Consider the following 18,840-nt stretch of genomic DNA (forward strand, 5'->3'; position numbering starts at 1 on the left):
AAGAGAGAGAGGGACAGTCTGAATGTGACTGTTTTGAGTCACCATGTCCTTGAGTCTATGGCAGCTGCCATCAGTTGCAGATGACAGTTTCTCTATTACCTTTGCAAAGACTGGTATTGTTTCTCCTATGCACATGTGGATGTTCAGCAGGTAAGTCCACTCTCAGACCCTCTGTCTATCCTTGCCACAGTCATGTGTGGATCTTCTAACTCTGCTGACTATCTGTCTTGACACCTAGAGTACAAATTTCCTTCTTGGTCTCAATCTTGCGTTTATTTTAGGGATATATTTGGGGACTTTTGAGTAGACGTTTACCGGCATAACATTTTCTCAAGTTTAATATCTTATATTCAATCATATAGACAAAGAAGCTGAGGCTCAGGGAGACAGGGGCTTGCTCAAGGTCAAACCAAGTAAAGAGATCTGAACTCAGTTCTCCACTTACAAATTCTGTGGTTGAACTTGATACCTAATTTGCTGAGCTCTCTCTCTCTTGTAGAGGAAGCTAGAGCTACATCAATATGTTCATATGATCTTGATGACAGGAAATGAAGGTTAGCCCTTGAAAGTGCTGAAATAAAGGTGGAAGGTAGAGAGAGAAAAGGAGAGAATGAATACACCTTTAAAAGATAGATACAGCTTGAAATAATGAAAGTGAATTGCAGTTAAAAAATGTAATCATCATCAAACAACTGAAAAAATTTTAATATGTCACAGCTAAGTACCTTCAATGAACTAAAACTCCTGTATAACCAGTCATTGGCTGTGTTCCCTGAGTGCACAGGAGAAAGGGCAATCATCCTGGGATTTCCCTGGCTTTTAGCTCGAGGTTCCCTATCTTACAAGGACTATAGTCCTCAGCAAACTGGTCTCTGGAGTGCACACCTCTTTTTTTTCAGGCTCCAGCAAAGCTCAACAGCTATATATAAGTCCCCATCTCTTCCTACCATTGCCTCAGACTTTACCTCATATTGCTTATTCTTCAGAAGCACAAATCAAGCTATTGTGGTTCAGTTTAAACGCTCTGTCCTCCCTGGACTCTTGGAATTGAAGTAGTGATCTCTTCAACTTGCAAAATCTCAGTGCATCTTATCCATAGTCATCTCAAGACACACAACACTTCCTTACAGGATTTCTGTATACATGCCTTACCCCTCCTATTGGACTATGAGATATGTGAGGGCAACAGTAACAGAAGACCTGGGCAACCTGAGATGAGTTGGTTAATTGATCTTTGACTTCCTCAAAATATCAAGAGTAGCCTGGGTGTCTTTCACACTGCAGGTCTGCAATAGAGGTAAAGTGAATGAATGGCTGTGATTGGGATATAGGAAGAGACCTGATTCTGGCAAAGTGACATACATTTGTGCTTCTGTCTCTATACCTAATTGCCAGGTGACATTTTTCCCCATTAGGGCTTATTCAAGGACAGTAAGTCAAAGGATTGAAGAATCATAAGCATAAGATAGATTTAATCTGGTTTAATTCTATAAACACAAATTTGAGAATCCATGAAATGAAATTTTCTGTGCCAGGTACACAAATAAATAAAGTATGACCACATGTTATTTATCAGTTACCTCATATATATATTGGAGAGGGGAAGGCCACCCACTCCAGTATTCTGGCCTGGAGAATTCCATGGACTGTATAGTCCATGATGTCTCCAAGAGTTGGACACAACTGAGCAACTTTGACTTCCACTTCATATATATATATATTTATATATACACATACTATGTCTGCATTTCAAGTTATACTCTATTTCACATATTATTTACATATTCATTTATTTATCCCCCAAGTATTTATTGGGTACTTATCTTACATCTGATGGTATAAGAATGCCAGCTGTTTAAAATCACATATCATCTCATTTGATGTTTATAATTTTTCTGAAGTAAGTGTTTCATATATTGTCCCTTATTTATTAAGAAAGAAATTATTAGATGTTGAAATTCCTAAAGCTGGGAAACCTAGAGCCTTTGTCTTTTGGCTCTGAAACAGTGTTCTTTTTGCCATAACACTATACAATATTAACTAACATGAATTTACAAAAATGCTTCTGGTAAGAGGGCATACATGACATCCATTTGCTTAGTTACACTCCCAAGGACCAACATGTAACCAAGCATACTCTTCACAATTTGTTCACTAGCTGATCATCTTCATTTTGCATCTATTGGGTTGGACAAAAAGTCTTTCCGTAATAGCATATGGAGAAACCTGAATGAACTTTTTGGCCAACCCAATACAATCATTGCTTGTGGAACTAACAGTGCTTGACCAATTTATGAACTCCTCCAAGAACTGGCAAGTTATTAGACTAGACTCCAATGGAAAGGAAGGGTGTGGGATTCTGAGGAATAGTTCCATTTGAACTTTGTTACTGTCACCAGTGTCACTTTATGCAACTTACATACTCAAATACTTATCTTGCAGACTGATTGTGAGGATGGAATGGGATAAAATACACGAGGAGGGATTCACAAACTGTGAAGTAGCTGGTATATGTTAGGGCAATGGTGGTTCTATATGAGTCTGTCCTGGGTCAAGACCCAGCTTCCCTAATTTCTATCCATGTGATGTTGGCAAGTTACCATTTTTTAACCCTCTCTGATTCTTTCATTTTCATCTCTAAAGCAAGGATAATAATAGCATCTACCAAACAATTATTGCAAGTTATCGTAATGATAACATATGTCTAATATATCTGACACCTAGGATGTAGCCCCTTCCCTATTGGTTACTGGTAATCAAGTAGTGTAGTTATGAAAATAATGATGTTTCCAATTTTCAGGTTATCTGCTTAGTTCTAACTTTTCTGTCATAATAAATCTCTATTATATTATTTCAAACTTATTTCATGGAAACATAGTCATACTTCTGTCCACTTGTTTGCTATTGTACAGTTACAAACTGGTCATTCAACAACTTCTGAAAGGTTGTTTTTCAGCTTCTTGTGTAACAGTGGTAAAGAATCTGCCTGCCAGTGCAGGAGATGCAAGAAACTAAGGTCCCACTCTTGCATCAGGAAGATGCCCTGGAGAAGGGCACAGCAACCCACCCCAGTATTCTTGCCTGAAGAATTCCATGGACAGATGAGCCTGGAGGGCTGCAGCCCATAAGGTCACAAAGAGTCCAGACATGACTGAAGCAATTTAGCACATAGCACAAAGATTTCTTTTTCTGTGTAAAGAATGTAACATAATACCTTTAGAGTAATAACCCTGATATTGTGTTTATTTCTCTTAATGCATATGTGTAAGTAATGTGGATATAAGTGTACAAGAAAGGGATGATCACATCTGAAGCAAGATTCATACAGCTGTGAAATAGGTAGTTCTTTGAGGAATTTAGCAGCTACTAATCTAGCCCAATGTAATATTGGCTTTCTTGGTTTGATCATCTATAGACCAACTGACTATGTACACTGCAGGGTATCATATCTTGGTAATGTCACACTGTCTAATAACTTCATATATAGTAAGTAGGGCTTCCCAGAATACTACCATCACCATTTCTTAGTTCTACAAAAGTAACCAAGTAAATGGCCAGCAAATTCTTTTTTCTTCCAGTATTTTTTGAACACCATGGAGAATGCTGATAATTCTTAAACACTTTTGAAAATAAGACAACACTTATTTAGCATTTTTGGTATACTAGTTGTCATTCTGACACAATACGTTATTAATTTGTTTTAATCCTCATATCAACTCTCATAGGTGAGTACTATGACTATCTCCTCTTGACATGGGTAGAAAATGGGTCATATTAGTAGTAAATGGAGGAGTTAGGACTCAAAGTCAAATAGTGTGGGTCCACTGCTTAATCAATATTTTATACTGCCTGTTACTCAGAAATAGTCATTATTATGCAAATTCCTAGATGGCTAGAAGAAGTCATCCTAGTGATGCTTGTAGCACATTGACCTGTAAGAATTTCCCCAAGGACTAGAAGTATAGTCTAAAATTAACTCCTAAGTTCCAAGTTTTATGCTAAAGCATGGATGCATAAAATAGATTGAATACATCTAAGAAATTTCATAACCTTACTCCACTCTACTGCTGATGGGGGATTGCTACACTAAACATGTGCCAACAAACATAGAATACCTTTTTTTCTTAATATGTATGATAGTAGGAAATACATGTATTGAGAGTAATTCAGTCATATCTCTATGTTCGAAAATAATTATCAATAGTTACTTCAAAAAATAAATAAGGTTGCAAAGAGTCAAAGACGACTGAAGCAACTTATCACACACACGTATAAGTTTGTTTTCATGTCCGTGGATCTACTTCTCCTTTGTATGTAAGGTAATCTGTACCATCTTTTTCTTTTTAGTTCCACATATAAGCAATTATCATTGCAGCTGTTCAGTCACTCAGTTGTGTTAGACTCTGTGACCCCGTGGACTGCAGCACACTAGACTTCCCTGTCCTTCACCATCTACCAGAGTTTGCTCAAACTCATGTCCATTGACTCGATGATGTCATCCAACAGTCTTGTCCCCTGCCATCCCCTTCTCCTCCTGCTTTCAATCTTTCCTAGCATCAGGGTCTTTTCCAATGAGCCACCATTTGGCATCAAGTGGCCAAAGTATTGGAGCTTCAGCTTTAGTATCAGTCCTTTCAATGAATATTCAGGGTTGATTTCATTTAGGATTGACTGGTTTGATCTCCTTGCAGTCCAAGGGACTCTCAAGAGTCTTCTCCAATACTACAGTTCAAAAGTATCAATTCTTTGGTGCTTAGCCTTCTTAATGGTCCAGCTCTCTCATCCATACATGACTACTGGAAAAACCTTTCCCAATTTAGAACCAGTCTGTTCTTCCATGTCTGGTTCTAACTGCTGTTTCCTGACCCATGTACAGGTTTCTCAGGAGGCAGGCAAGGTGGTCTGGTATTCCCATCTCTCTAAAAATTTTTGACAGTTTGTTGTGATCCACACAGTCAAAGGCTTTAGAATTGTCAATGAAGCAGAAGTAGATATTTTTCTGGAGTTCTCTTGCTTCTGGTATGATCTAACAGATGTTGACAATTTGATCTCTGATTCCTCTGCCTTTTCTAAATCCAGCTTCTACATCTGGAAGTTCTCAGTTCATGTAGAAGACTAGATTAAAGGCTAGACTAGGAAAAAAAAAAAGACTAGACTAGACTAGATTGAAGGATTTTGAGCATTTCCATGCTAGCATGTGAAATGAGTGCAATTGTGCAGTTGTTTGAACATTCTTTGGTATAGCCCTTCTTTGGGATTGGAATGAAAACTGATCTTTTCCAGTTCTGAGGCCACTGCTGAATTTTCCAAATTTGCTAGCATATTGACTGCAACACTTTCACAGCATCATCTTTTAGGATTTGAAATAGCTCAGCTGGAATTTCCTCATCTCCAATAGCTTTGTTCATAGTACTGTTTCCTAGGGCCCACTTGACTTCACACTCCAGGATGTCTGGTTCTAGGTGAGTGATCACACCATAATGGTTATCTGGGTCATTAAGATCTTTTCTGTATAGTTCCTCTGTGTATTCTTGCCACCTCTTCTTAATATCTTCTGCTTCTGTTAGGTGCATATCATTTCTGTCCTTTATTGTACCCATCTTTGCATAAAATGTTCCCTTGGTATTTCTAATTTTCTTGAAGAGATCTCTAGTCTTTCCTATTCTACTGTTTTCCTCTATTTCTTTGCATTGATCACTAAGGAAGGCTCTCTTATCTCTCCTTGCTATTCTTTGGAACTTGGGGTTCAGATGGGTATACTTTCCTTTTCTTTTATGCTGTTCAATTCCCTCTTTTCTCAGCTATGTGTAAGGCCTCCTCAGACAACCATTTTGCCTGTTTGCATTTCTTTCCCTTATGATATTTTTGTTTCTCTGATTGAAGGACTTCACTTGTATGATAATTTCTAGGTCCATGCATGTTGCCGTAAATGGTATTATTTCATTAATTTTTATGGCTGAGTAATACTCCAGTGTGTGTGTGGTCATATATATTATATATGACATCTTTCCATTCATCTGTCGACTGACATTTAGGTTGCTTCCATGTCCTGGATATTGTAAACAGTACTGCTATAAACATTGGAGTGCATGTCTCTTTTTAATTATGATGTTCTCTGGATATGTGCCCAGGAGTGAGACTGCAGGATCATATGGTAACTCTACTTTTAGTTTTTTTGAGAAGTTCCCATACTGTTCTCCATAGTAGCTACACCAACTTACATTCCCACCAACAGTGTTAGAGCATTCCCTTCTCTCTGAACCCTTTTCAGCATGTATTATTTGTAGACTTTCTGATGATGGACATTCTGCCTAGTATTAGATGACACCTCATTATAGTTTTGATTTGCATTTCTCTGGTAATTAGTGATGTTAAGGATCTTTTCATATGCCTTATGGCCATCTGCATGTCTTCATTGGAAAAATGTATAAGATCTTCTGCCCATTTTTTGATTTTTTAAAAAATTGAGCTCTCACCAATTCTCTTGTCCCTAACCTACAATCAGATGGGTTCCCTGATAACTCAATTGTTAAAAAATCCACCTGCAATGCAGGAGGCCCTGTTTCAATTACTTGGTTGGGAAGATCCACTGGAGAAGGGATAGGCTACCCACTCCAGTATTGTTGGGCTTCCTTAGTGCCTCAATAAAGAATCCACCTGCAATGTAGGAGACTTGGGTTGGGAAGATCCCTGGAGAAGGGAAAGGCTACCCACTCAAGTATTTTGGCCTGGAGAACTCCATGGACCGTATAGGCCTTGGGGTCAAAAAAAGGACTGGGTGATTTTCACTTTCACTTTCAACCTACAGATCAGATGGGTTTCCCACGTGGCACAGTGGTAAAGAATCTGCCTGCCAATGCGGGAGTTGCAGGAGATTCAGATTCAATCTGTGGTTTGGGAAGATGCCCTAGAGGAGGAAATGGCAACACACTCCAGTATTCTTGCCTGGAGAATCCCATGGACAGTGGAGTCTGGTTGGCTACAGTCCATGGGATAGCAAAAGAATCAACAGGATTGAGTGACTAAGCTTGTATCCCAGCAACCTACATATCTTTCTCTCTCCCTCTGCTTACCTCCCCCTATCCACAAGCACAGACATACACAATAGACAATATAGAACAGTACATTCCTGCTCTAGGGGCAGAGAATACAATTCTGTCAATACCACTCTATGTCTTTTTGTTATCTCTTTTTTGACTTGAGTCTACACTCTACTTTTCTATCTAGTACTCAAGGCTATGGTTTTTCCAGTGGTCATGTATGGATGTGAGAGTTGGACTCTGAAGAAAGCTGAGCACTGAAAAATTGAGGCTTTTGAACTATGGTGTTGGAGAAGACTCTTGAGAGTCCCTTGGACTGCAAGGAGATCCAACCAGTCCATCCTAAAGGAAATAGTCCTGGGTGTTCATTGGAAGAACTGATGCTGAAGCTGAAACTCCAATACTTTGGCCACCTCATGCAAAGAGTTGACTCATTGGAAAAGCCTCTGATGCTGGGAGGGATTGGGGACAGGAAGAAAAGGGGATGACCGAGGATGAGATGGCTGGATGGCATCACCGACTCAATGGGTATGGGTTTGGGTAGACTCCAAGAGTTGATGATGGACAGGGAGGCCTGGCGTACTGCAATTCATGGGTTCGCAAAGAGTCAGATATGACAGCGACTGAATTGAACTGAACTGAACTAAACTGTGATATATGATCACTCCTCTCTCATCTTTGGATTCTGTCACCTCTTCAGTCATATTTATATTCAAGATATACAAAGGTCCTGAATCTCATGGAACAAACTTTATAGTGATAAGAAGCAATAAATAAATTAAACAGATAACCATCCTATAAAATATCCAGGCAAGTAAAGGGATTAATGCAGAGTGGTGTGATGGTGAGTAACTGGGTTCTTCTTCTTAGATACTCTGTTCTGTTGCTCAGTCATGTCCAACTCTGCGACCCCACAGACTGTAGCCCACAGGCATCTCTGTCCATTGGATTTCCCAGGCAAGAATACTGGAGCGGTTGCCATATCCCCCTCCAGGGCGTCTCCTCAACCCAGGGATCCAACTTATATCTCACGCATTGGCAGGCAGATTCTTTACCATTAGTGCCATCTGGGAAGCCTTGGGTACTCTAGAGTCTGGAAAGCTCTTTTATTTCCTGCCTGCTTATATATTTGCATACAGGTAATCATGTAAGGCCTTCCCAGGTGGCATTAGTGGTAAAGAACCCACCTGCTGATGCAACAGACACAAGAGATGTGGGTCGGATCCCTAGGTTGGGACGATCCTCTAGAGTAGGAAATGGCAACTTGCTCCAATATTCTTACCTGGAAAATTCCATGGACTCAGGAGCCTGGTGGGCTACAGTCCAAGGGGTTACAAAGAGTCAGACATGACTGAACACACAGTCCATAGTCCAGTCTAATCAAGTTAATATAAATAAGAAAAATAAGACAAATAATGGGATAGCAAGTATAGAGGCTGTTTTAATAGAGTTTTCAGGGTGTGAAATCATTGAGTCTTTGTTACTAATTTTAAAAAGTAACTAACATTTCCAAAGCACCTACTATAGCAAATGTGCTTTAAGTCTCATACAAATTTTATGAGATATACATGGTTATTTTTTAACATAAAAACCTGAGGCTCGAATATTATGTGATTTGATCAAAGTCACACAGCTGGTAAGTGGCAAAGCTGAGATTTAAATCCAGATGGTCTTAACTCTAAGACTCTGCCTTTTTCAATAAGATATATTACTTCCCTCAGGAAGTAAGGCAATAGAACCCACTTCATATAGCACAGCATCTTTGATGAATGTGCTATGAATGAAGGGTTGTTGGAGGCTTGGGCTTCAATCAGAGCATTGCCTCCTTTTGCAATTCACTGGACATGTCCTACCTATAGGCTATACTGACTATACTAATGAGCAAATTCTTATTAGACTTGTGACAAGGCTGGGTTTTAGCTTCAGAAATCATATATGTGGTTAAACATGAAGAATTCACCAACCCCTAATGGGACAGTGAGTGACCCAAATTTTAGATATTGGTGCCAGGCAAAGGGAATTAAGTGACTGTTTATTGATTTCTTTGTTAACAAGATGATTTTCCATCATGCACCATATCCATCTACTCTTCTGAAAGGTATGATTCTTCTTTGATGTTCAGTATCTCTAGATACCAAGTTCAACCAATCTGAAGCTTAGTTGCTTCATATTTAAAATCTATTTCAAATAGTAAAAAGATTACTGAGGTTATAAAACCGCTGGAATCAGAGGAGTGTTAATGAAGGTTATACCTTGGAAATTGTGGTTTGGGACTGGGATTCTTAAAAGTTGTTTTTGTTCTTAATCCAGCTATGTGTGAACCTCTGTCTAGGCTGAAGCAGACCTAGAAGTCTAGGGATTAAATCCATTGGGAATGGACCACATGCATCCACCACTTGCCCTCAAGCAAAACTCACCAGTATGGTGCAGTCACAAGTGAATACAATCTAGATCCCAGAGGCATTACAACCTGGATCCCAGATTCATTACTTGAATAAAAAAATTCAGATAAGCTTACAGACCCATATGCAACTCTGTTTGAAGGAGAGATGCAGCTTTACTTCATTAAACCTCTAAAGATTTGAAAACTGTTTGCTAACTCCGAATAGCTTAGCATGACTAGGACTCAAAGACAACACTTCTGAGTTTATCTATTTAAACAAATGTAGTTAGCATGAAAAAGCTCAACTTATCATGACACTAAAAGTAATGGTGGCTTCTAATGACCTCTTAAGCAATTTTGTATAAAGAAATAGAACATTACCTAGAATAATTGAATGACTATTCAGAAATATAAATATAAAAGTTGTCAAGTTTTCCAATAAGTCATCAATTTTTGTCAGGTCATTTGCTCAACCATAAAGATAAGGTATATATATATATACCTTTTGCGGGGGGGTGGGGGAAGAAGAGAGAATAAATCCAAAATAAGGAGCATTTTATATAAGCAGACTAAATACAGGCACAGTATGATTATAGAGCACTAATTATTCCTTGGAGCAAAACACTGCCCATTTTAGAAGTAGTGATGTTCAGAGTAGCTCTGCATCTTAATTACATTAAGAGAGCAACTTTGTACCAGTTTGTACAAACTTTGTACCAAAACAAAGTAGGTACCAAAACATAAGTAGGTTGAACTCATTCCTAATCAAGTGATAAATTATTTTTGAATAAAGGAGAGTAGGGTCTGAAGGAAACCAGACACAGAATGGAATGGCTTTAGTATGGAATAGAAATGTCCATAGCATGATGGAAACAGAGTAATGGAACAATATGGGCTTCAAAAGCAAAACATCATGGGTTTAAGGCTCAGCTCTACAAATTGAGCTGCAGTACCATGCCTAACTTTCTGAATCTCAGTTTCCATTTTGGAAGCAGAGTTAATGGCTTCTGCCTCATGACAAAGGCATATTGATAGTATTACATGAAAAACATGTTTTTTTAAGACTATCTATTCCCATCCCACTCCTAACAGTCTTACTGCTTTCTGAATGACTTGGATAGATTATGATGACTAACTTGTTAAAAATCTTAACAACTAAGAATGTTAATATCAACTTTTTAGCTAATGGAGTTAGACAGGGTCTTATGGCAAATTAAAATGAAATCTTATGATTTGGGGAGAGACTCAGTGTTATGAAACTGATATTAGAAGTTAAGCAACTATTTCATAGCAGTATCTCTCTTAAGAATACAGTACCATGTACAACAGATCAGAGGTATAGGATTATATAAATTCAGTTAAATTTTGGGAACATTTTGTAGTATAGTGAAGCTTAAAGATTTATCTAATTTAAATTACTGCCACAGAGTGCCAAAAAGAAACAAACAAACAAAAACCCCACAGTTGAGTCTATGCTGCTAAGTTTTAATGAACAAAGAGAAGTTGTTGGACAAATGAAGTCAGAAATGGTTTAGGAAAACCAGAAAAAGCATACATAAAAAGAGGGAAGCTATGGCAGACAGGAGCTCAGCTACTCATGACTTGAATAAATGTCATATTGACAAAAGAGGTTTCCACACTGTGTGTACTATGTAAGCACATATGCACAGAGAATGAGATGCACATGTAGATTTTGTGTGCATGTATATGTTCATAAAACTGTGTAGACTAGTAATGATTTCCAATGGAGTTTATTGCTGGAAATGTATTACAATAATGATAATCAACAAAAGTTCATTATTGGGCCAGACAATCTGCTAGGTATCTGTGACACATTGCTCCTTTGACTGGGAATTTATTTCGTAATTTTTGATATGTAATGGCAGATATACAATATTCTCTTCTAATATTAATTAATAAAGTAGAAATTAGTTATATTTGTGTTGCTTTTTCTTCTTGTTTTGCTTCAATGATAAATCTGTTTAACTATTTCCATTAGTGTAAATAGTATAAATAGGTGTAAATCATGTACACATCAGTAAGAATAAAATTACAAATAAAAGCAAAATGGATAGCTTTGTCAGCCTCAAGAAAGACCAAGATAACGAGCCAAGAGATTCTAATTAAAAACCATCAGTTAAATTCATTTGTTCATTCAACAAGTATTTATTGATACACACGGGTACGCTGCTAACCTTAAATAATTAAATAAATAAATCATTAAAACAGAATTCTCAGTAGAGATATAGTATACTAGTCACAGTGGGGTATTAGCTTGATGAGAGATCTATTTTATATACCATTTACTTATAAGTATATGATGCATGTATTTGGACTTCATTGTTGGTAATATTTTTACTATTTCTCAGAAAAACTTCATAAGGTAGGATATATTTAGCCAGGAGAGATGGAGGAGCTGGAGAAAAATTGTCAGTGAAAAGAATAGTGAACATATGAATAAGAAAGCATAGGAACATTAAAGGAATGATGTAATTTACTCTGCAGGGTAAATTGTGGAATCAATCCTCACAGAAGAGATAAACTTGTCTATTGGGTGAAGAGTCTTGAGAGTCTGTGTTTATTCTTTCTGTAATGGGTAACGAAGAGCTACTGAAGGTTTTTGTGTAAGGGAGTGACAATGTATAGGCCATTATTTCAATTTCTCAAGAGTTTTGAACTGGAAGAAACAAAGAAGAATCTAATAATAGTATTAATAATAAAAATAAATCTTTTAAAATAGTGTGTAAATGGTCATTAAAGGGGGAATGGAAAAGAAGTGTATACTGAGCAAAAGAGAGAAATGCTACAGAAATAGGAAGAAGCTGTTTTGCCAAGTAATTGGCAAGGGATAGGAAGCGTAATTGTTACTCGCTCAGGCACGTCCAACTCTTTGAGAGCTCATGGACTGTAGCCTGCCAGGCTCCTCTGCCCACTGGCTTTCCCAGGCAAGAATATGGGAGTGGGTAGCCACTCCCTTTTCCAGGGGGTCTTCCCAACTCAGGGATTGAACCTGGGTCTCCTGGATTGCAAGCAGATCCTTTACTGTCTGAGTCACCATGCAAGCCCCCAAGAGACAGGAAGGAAATAATAATTAGAACATTTGTAAGACTGGCTGTCTGATTTCAAAGCTGTGTCATTAATAGAGATAAGGGCGCCAGGAAGAAGACTTACTGTGGAAATAGATTGGAATTGGGTATGACAGTATCGAGATACTTCTTCAAATAAGATGTCCTCTATGGAGTTGAAATTTTAGTTAGAAAGGGCAAATATAATGATAAGGATGTGAGGGTCACCAAGATATATTTGAAAATAGTGCATTGGCAAAATATCACAGAAAAAGATACAGAAAAATAGAGTTCAGAACTGAACCTCTAGAAAAGAGTCAAGAAAGTCAAGAATCCACCCCGTTTCAAAAATGAGGGGCTCATTAGCAGAGTCAAGTATGGCTGAGGATTCCAGGTAGTGGTGTGGTGTGGGGGGTGGTAGGTTGGAATGTACCAGCCATTCTTGAGAGGCTGCGTAGGGGAAGATAGCGAGGTCTACAGAGAGCTGAACGAGGGATGGGTCAACTGACCAAGTGTTGACAGTGGATGAAGACTTTTTTCAAGAAGTGTGTAATGGAGAGAAGAGGAAGCTGAAATGACATTGTAGGAGATGATAGGATCAAGAAAGGATTTGTTTGTTTGCTTGTTTTAAAAGAGGAATGCATGGAAGAAAGAAGAGACTGATGATGCTGAAGAGAGATGGAACAGGAAGTAGAGGAAGTCAGAGTAAATAGGATGAGAGGCATGGTAAAAGCAATTGGTATTGATTGGAGGGAGATTTTTTTCCCTCAGGCAGAAGACAGAGATGAGTAAAGACTGGATGATTTAGAAGTGTGGGAAGGACAGAAAGTTGAATGGGCTCACAGCAGACACCCTTGCTTTTGGTGATGTGGGAAGTGAGTTACAGTTTTCTTGAGCTTAACAAACGACCATGAAGGGACTTGAACCTTCAATCTTCTGATCCAGAATCAGATGCCTTATCCATTAGGCCACATGGCCAATCAGTAACTTAAAGAATGCTACTTAACAAAATCAGGAGATGCTCCACAAATAGCAATGATTTTACCTACTTCAATGCTGAAGAAAACTGTTTCCACAGGGACGACATGGAAATTGCCCTCTTAGAAGTGACAACTTGCTTTGCTTTTGTCATGGTAAAACTTACATCAAGCCTATGTAGAACAGCTGAGGTTCCAAGCAATGATCTAAAATTGTGATGGATGTAGAGAAACGCCAGATATTACCAAGGAGTCCTCATGTGGTGGATGCATCTGACAGCTTGCTAGTTTGATTTAAAATTAAAATTTGAACAGATATAAACTCTTATTCCTTGATACTTATTAACCACAAGTCATAAAAGTGCCATTAATTCTGCAGTAGTCACCAAAATGCTTTGTAATGATCTCACATTAATGCACCCCGCTCCTGTAAAACCCCCATGGCAGCAAAGGTTTACTCTGTAATACTAGTTGAATTTTCAGAAGCTTAAAATCCCTGCCAATGCACCTGCTTTCCAGAAGATCATTAGGTAGAAATCCCAAGGCAGCACAATCAACCTGGCTTCAGTTACCTCACCGTCTGCTAGAGAAGAAAATTAATGTTATTCCATGAATCACCCTCCCAAGATTGGCTAGCGTATAGTTGCTGAGCCAGCTGTCTGAGGGGTGCTTAGGTCTGTTCTAAGCTGACCTGGTTCATCATCTGTGTGGATCCCAAGTCCCAACATAGCAGACTCACATACCGACTGCAGCCTGCACCAGCTGGTCCACTATTGTGCAGGTACTAAACAGGATTACAGCACATGGAGACATTAGTTTGGCAGCGAACACTGTAGTCTAACCACAGCTTTATGGCAATTCTCAGAGAAGCCATCCTACTTTTTAAAAAAGCATATAACCAAAACACCAAATATAAACCCCAGCGTTCAGGACAAGACAAGAAGAAAAGAAAGGCACTATGACAGAGTTATTGCCCAAGCCCATTTAACAAAGGATTTCTTTTTTATTCTCATTTCCTATGGAAAAGAGTACAAATTAGCATAGAAAATCCTGTTTTATCTCTGAATGGAGTTACAAAGCAGCCTAATCGGAAATCTGCTTTTCTTCTGGCTACAAGAAATCAAGCAGGGCATCCCATCAAATTGCAAGGGGAGATTTGTCACATTTGACTGGTTCCCAGGCTGTGAGTTGTCAGCCAGATGCTGATCTGAGCCAGCAGTCCCCCCGCCACTGACACCTACACCGGCAATGGTCACCCGTCTATCCTCCAGCCAAGCCCTTTTCCTCTGGCTGCTGCTCTATCCACTCAGGGAAGCAGCAATAGATCAATGCTTTCTTCATATATCAGAGCTGTCCTCCAAGGAGGACTGCAGTGAAATTGCTTTGTTTTACATAACAGCCAACTCTGAAATTTCATGGTGGAAAAGTAGCCACAGGCAAAATGTAGAGAATCTTTATAGAATCCTCGGTTTAACCATTTTAAATAGGACGAAGTCATGACTATTTATAGAGATACAGCTTACTTTTGGATTTACATGAAACATGATCACAGAATTTTTAAAAAGTCAGGGGTGTTTTACTAGAAATAAAATTCCTTAAGGCCAGTTTTCAAGTCAGTCATCCATATGTAGCAACTACGGTTACTTCTTGTTTTGATGCAAGCTACAATGCCTTTGTCAGTGTTTGAAAGTGTATATCACAGTATCTTTCTCCCACCTACGCTTTCCTGATAATATATAAGCAGATATGATACCAATGATTCAATTAGGATGACATTCCACTTTCATTACTGTTCCATGGAATGAAAGTAATGTTTCCAAGTTTTTCAATTTAGATTTTAAAACATGTTTCTATTTTTAAAAAGTTAATACATGCAAATATCAATGTACTTTTATTGTTTGTCAATGTCAGTTATAAATTCAAATAAATGATAATCTGCTGCAGCGTGATGCTCCCAGAAGCAGGGAAAAATAACCCTATTAGAACCGTATAAATTCTACTTTGGCATTCAATGCTTCAGTCAGTTCAGTTGCTCAATCGTGTCCAACTCTTTACGACCCCATGAACCGAAGCATACCACGGCTTCCTGTCCATCACAAAATCCCGGGGTTCACACAAATTCACGTCCATTGAGTTGGTGATGCCATCCAACCATCTCATCCTCTGTCATCCCCTTCTCCTCCTGTCCTCAATCTTTCCCAGCATCATGGTCTTTTCAAATGAGTCAGCTTTTCACATCAGGTGGCCAAAGTATTGGAGTTTCAGCTTCAACATTAGTCCTTCCAATGAACACCCAGGACTGATCTCCTTTAGGATGGGCTGGTTGGATCTCCTTGCAGTCCAAGGGACTCTCAAGAGTCTTCCCCAACACCACAGTTCAAAAGCATCAATTCTTCAGTGCTCAGCTTTCTTTATAGTCCACTCTCACATCCATACATGACCACTGGAAAAACCATAGCCTTGACTAGATGGACCTTTGTTGACAAAGTAATGCCTCTGCTTTTTAATATGCTGTCTAGGTTGGTCATAACTTTCCTTCCAAGGAGTAAGCGTCTTTTAATTTCATGGCTGCAATCACCATCTGCAGTGATTTGGAACCCCCAAAAAATGAAGTCAGCCACTGTTTCCCCATCTATTTGCCATGAAATGATGGGACCAGATGCCATGATCTTAGTTTTCTGAATGTTGAGCTTTAAGCCAATTTTTTCACTCTCCTCTTTCACTTTATCAAAAGGCTTTTTAATTCTTCTTCACTTTCTGCCATAAGGGTAGTGTCATCTGCATATCTGAGGTTATTGATATTTCTCCCAGCAATCTTGATTCCAGCTTGTGCTTCTTCCAGCCCAGCATTTCTCATGATCTACTCTGCATATAAGTTAAATAAGCAGGGTAGCAATATACAGCCTTGACGTACTCCTTTTCCTATTTGGAACCAGTCTGTTATTCCTGTCCAGTTCTAACTGTTGCTTCCTGACCTGCATATAGGTTTCCCAAGAGGCAGGTCAGGTGGTCTGGTATTCCCATCTCTTTCAGAATTTTCCACAGTTTATTGTGATCCACACAGTCAATGGCTTTGGCATAGTCAATAAAACAGAAATAGATTTTTTCTGGAATTCTCTTGCTTTTTCAATGATCCAGCAGATGTTGGCAGTTTGATCTCTGGTTCCTCTGCCTTTTCTAAACCAGCTTGAACATCTGGAATTTCACGGTTCATGTATTGCTGAAGCCTGGCTTGGAGAATTTTAAGCATTACTCTACTAGCGTGGGAGATGAGTGCAATTGTGCGGTAGTTTGAGCATTCTTTGGCATTGCCTTTCTTTGGGATTGGAATGAAAACTGACCTTTTCCAGTCCTGTGGCCACTGCTGTGTTTTCCAAATTTGCTGACATATTGAATGTAGCACTTTCACAGCATCATCTTTGAGGATTTGAAATAGCTCAACTGGAATTCCATCACCTCCACTAGCTTTGTTCATTGTGATGGTTCCTAAAGCCCCCTTGACTTCACAATCCAGGATGTCTGGCTCTAGGTGAGTGATCACACCATCATGATTATCTGGGTTGTGAAGATCTTTTTTGTACAGTTCTTCTGTGTATTCTTGCCACCTCTTCTTAATATCTTCTGCTTCTGTTAGGTCCATACCATTTCTGTCTTTTATTGTGCCCATCTTTGCATGAAATGTTCCCTTAGTATCTCTAATTTTCTTGAAGAGATCTCTAGTCTTTCCCATTCCATTGTTTTCCTCTATCTCTTTGCATTGATCGCTGAGGAAGGCTTTCTTATCTCTCCTTGCTATTCAATGCTTAATTTTTCAATAAAAATACACGATCTGTAATTATACAAGTTATAGGTTGCATGCATAAGATAAAGGCTGCTAATTATCTGTTGCAAGATAAATAATTAGGAAATTAAACAATTAAGTTTTGTGTTACTTAACTATCAAGGGAGTTAATATGCATGTTGGCCTAAGCTTGTCATTATATATATATATACTATAAACATATACACTCATATGGACTTCCTTGGTGACTCAGTGGTAAAGAATCCGCCTGCCAAAGCAAGAGATCCCTGGGTTGGGAAGATCCCCTGGAGGAAGGCATGACAACCCACTCCAGTATTCTTGCCTGGAGAATTCTATGGACAGAGTAGCCTGGAGGACTGCAGTACATAGGGTCACAAAGAGTCAGACACAACTGAAGCAACTTAGCACATACGCATGCATACACCCATATACATATGCATATTCATTTTTATGTATTTTATGCACACACACATATTAATGTTATCTGAAAGTGTGGCTAGTCTTAAGACTCACACAATGTGCCACTTAACTTCCGCCTTTAACTTCCTCTACTCACCCTACAAACACTGTACAGTCCTGCCATTCTACAACATTCTCCTGCAACTTTATCCCTGTGTGTGTTTGATGATGTTATTTCTTCTACGGGGAGTACAGTTACTCATCTAAGAATTCAAATTTTACCCCTTCTGTGAGTTTTTCCTTCTTTCTGAAGTTGAACACAGTGCCCCTATCTCTGTATCTCCACACCACGTTATAATTATCACTATTCTAGGAGTTCTAACATTGCCTCCTTACTTGCCTGCTGGGTTGTTATATTTTGGAGGACATCATCATCTCTCCTTTTCTGGCATCTTGAATACTGTCTGGCGTGTAACTGATACACAGCATGTACCAATGCATGACTGAAAGAAGTGTATGAAACTAAAACAGAACATCATAACTATTAGCCTTGTCACTGGTTTGCCAGTTGCTTTCCATGAAAGTAGCTGATGTTTTTCAGTTTGTGTTGACAGTGACCCTTACCAAATTTCCTATGGCCAAAATGGCATTGCCTATAAAATAACCATTAATTTAACGTCAGCTTTTTAGTGCAGGGAAGAAAGGAAATACTATAATGTTCAAGGCATGTATGAATTACAAGCTTCTTTATCATTTTTAAAAATATTAAAACATTTTGAAAATATGTTTCCTTAGAATTAAGAAAATATGACAATTTCCTTTCCAAGTAAGAATATTTGGAACTTGTCCTTGGTCAGGCTATATCATTCATCTTCATATTCTATCTCTGAAAGTGATAAAGATGTTGCCTCCTCAGTTGTTTTTATCAAACAACAAAACAAGTCTATCAGGCAGGAAGTCAAATTCAAGAATCTTTTGGAACATACTCTTTAGATGCTGAATGTTTGCCCCCCCCACCCCAAATTCACGTTGAAACCTAAGCTCAGTGTGTTGGAATTTGACAATGCAGACCTTTGGGAGATGATTAGATCATAAGGCTGAACTCTCATGAGAGGGATTAGTGCCTTGTAAAAGAGATCCCAGAGACCTACTCTGCCATGTGGGGACACAGGGA

The 18,840-nt window shown here is 38.7% G+C and overlaps 1 protein-coding gene and 1 non-coding gene across 2 annotated transcripts in view; both read right to left on the minus strand.

Annotated features, from left to right (window-relative positions):
- The window catches only part of PDZRN4 (PDZ domain containing ring finger 4), a 391,568-nt gene that overhangs the window by 153,196 nt on the left and 219,532 nt on the right, over positions 1–18,840 (minus strand). The gene's annotated exons all lie outside the window — the stretch shown is intronic.
- TRNAQ-CUG (transfer RNA glutamine (anticodon CUG)) lies at positions 13,394–13,466 on the minus strand. Its single transcript has one exon. It is a non-coding gene; the product is annotated as a tRNA-Gln (tRNA).

This window comes from Odocoileus virginianus, chromosome 24 (assembly GCF_023699985.2).
Source record: "Odocoileus virginianus isolate 20LAN1187 ecotype Illinois chromosome 24, Ovbor_1.2, whole genome shotgun sequence".
Taxonomy (NCBI): Eukaryota; Metazoa; Chordata; class Mammalia; order Artiodactyla; family Cervidae; genus Odocoileus; species Odocoileus virginianus.